Here is a 2,044-nt window from a genome sequence, read left to right as displayed (position 1 = left end):
CAGAGAGAGACAAAGGGGGGAGCAGGAGAGAGAGAATTGAATTGAGGAGGGGGGACAGAGAGAGAGAGTAAGAGATCCAAAACTCTCAGTCCAATGGATGTTGGAAAGGAACAAAAAGAGACTTTTTGGGACAGCTGATTCATTTTTTATTATTTATATATTTACTGTATATACACATGTCCCCCCAGTGAATAAAAACACTCTTTAATAGAACATAACTGGTTCACATTCAATATCATCACAAAGAAATGAACAAGGCAGACAAGTTATGACATGTTTAATGTTAACTAGTGAACAGAAGAAATATGACCATACATTAGAATACAGGAGGACTGTTATAGGACTACTCTCAGGTCGTCACTATCTTGGCCAAGTTACTCTCAGGTCGTCACTATCTGGCCAAGTTACTCTCAGGTCGTCACTATCGTGGCCAATTACTCTCAGGTCGTCACTATGTGGCCAAGTACTCTCAGGTTCGTCACTATCTGGCCAAGTTACTCTCAGGTCGTCACTATCTGGCCAAGTTACCTGCTCAGGTCGTCACTAATTCTGGCCAAGTTACTCTCAGGTCGTCACTATCTGGCCAAATTATTCTCAGGCTCGTCACTATCTGGCCAAGTTACTCTCAGGTCGTCACTATCTGGCCCAAGTTACTCTCAGGCCGTTACTATCTGGCCAAAGTTACTCTCAGGTTTTACTATCTGGCCAAGTTACTCTCAGGCCGTCACTATCTGGCCAAGTTACTCTCCAGGCCGTCACTATCTGGCCAAGTTACTTCAGGCCGGTCACTATCTGGCCAAGTTACTCTCAGGCCGGTCACTATCTGGGCCAAGTTTACATCTCAGGCCCGTCACTATCGGCCAAGAGTTACTTCAGGCCGTCACTATTCTGGCCAAGTTACTCTCAGGCCGTCACTATCTGGCCAAGTTACTCTAAGGCCGTCACTATCTGGCCAAGTTATTCTCAGGTGCGTCACTATCGTGGCGCAAGTTACTCTCAGGTCCGTCACTATCTGGTCAACGTTACTCTCAGGTTCCTCCCATCTGGCACAGTTACTCTCAGGTCCTCCCCATCTGGCCAAGTTACTCTCAGGTCGTCCCCTATCTGGCCACGTTTCACTCCAGGTCGTCCCTGTTCTGGCCAAGTTACTCTCAGGTCCGTACTATCTGGCCAAAGTTAACTTCAGTCTCACTATCTGGCCAAGTTACTCTCAGTCCTCCCATCTGGCAAGTAACTCTCAGGTCCTCCCCATCTGGCCAAGTTACTCTCAGGTCATCCCTATATTTTTAGAACCCTGTCTAGCTCTTGTCAATATGTTTCTTAAAATGTGATTTTAACCTTAACCCTAACCACACTGCTAACCTTTATGCCTAGCCTTAAATCAATAACATGTTTATACATTTTATACGATACAGTCAAAATTTAACCTTGGAGCTTGGCCATCTATGGGGACTCATACTATTCTGGTTGCAGAAATAGCTCTCCTGCCACCTAGTGGTTGATTGAAGAATGACGGAATTGTATCAACCAGGAAGTCCCCGATGAGGTCAAAACCCTCTCTTTTCAAGCGTGAATCTGGCTAAACTGTTCTGTGTTGTGCCTTGTGGTGTGTGTTGTGGTGTGTGTCGTGTGTGATTGTGTGTGTGTGTGTGATGTAGTGATCGTGTGATGATTGTTGTGTGTGTGTCGTGTGGTGTGTGAGTGAGTGAGTGATGGATGGTGAGAGTGAGTGAGTGAGTGAGTGAGTGAGTGAGTGAGTGAGGTGAGTGAGTGACGTGATGGGATGAGAAGAGAGAGAGAAGAGGAGCGGGAGAGAGAGACGAAGAGAGAGAGAGAGAGAGGAGAGAGAGAGAGAGAGGAGACGAGAGAGAAGAGAGAGAGAAGAGAGAGAGAGGAGACGATGAGAGAGAACGGAGAGAAGAGAGAGAGAGAGAACGAGAGAGAGAGGAGAAGAGAACGAGAGAGAGAGAGAGAGATGAGAGAAGAGGAGAGAAGAGAAGAGAGGAGAGAGACGAGAGAAAGAGAGGAGAGAGAGATGAGAGAG

At 46.6% G+C, this 2,044-nt stretch overlaps 2 long non-coding RNA genes across 5 annotated transcripts; one reads left to right on the top strand and one right to left on the bottom strand.

The window, feature by feature from the left end:
* Window positions 1-262: 262 nt before the first annotated feature.
* On the bottom strand, window positions 263-967 carry LOC139024857 (uncharacterized). 4 transcript variants are annotated; one of them, XR_011476232.1, is made up of 3 exons: window positions 885-967; window positions 563-788; window positions 263-528 (listed from the first exon to the last, which is right to left on the bottom strand). It is a non-coding gene; the product is annotated as an uncharacterized lncRNA (long non-coding RNA). The 4 variants fall into 4 exon arrangements; XR_011476233.1 differs by having other exon boundaries at window positions 563-727; XR_011476234.1 differs by lacking the exon at window positions 885-967 and having other exon boundaries at window positions 263-468; window positions 499-528; window positions 563-809.
* LOC139024858 (uncharacterized) lies at window positions 887-1,344 on the top strand. Its single transcript, XR_011476235.1, has 3 exons — window positions 887-967; window positions 1,063-1,092; window positions 1,242-1,344. It is a non-coding gene; the product is annotated as an uncharacterized lncRNA (long non-coding RNA).
* The last annotated feature ends 700 nt before the right edge of the window (window positions 1,345-2,044 follow it).

The sequence above is a fragment of the Salvelinus sp. IW2-2015 genome, unplaced genomic scaffold (assembly GCF_002910315.2).
Source record: "Salvelinus sp. IW2-2015 unplaced genomic scaffold, ASM291031v2 Un_scaffold1953, whole genome shotgun sequence".
NCBI lineage: Eukaryota > Metazoa > Chordata > Actinopteri > Salmoniformes > Salmonidae > Salvelinus > Salvelinus sp. IW2-2015.
Note: the sequence above shows the minus strand (reverse complement) of the source record. Positions and strands in the feature narration are given on the sequence as shown.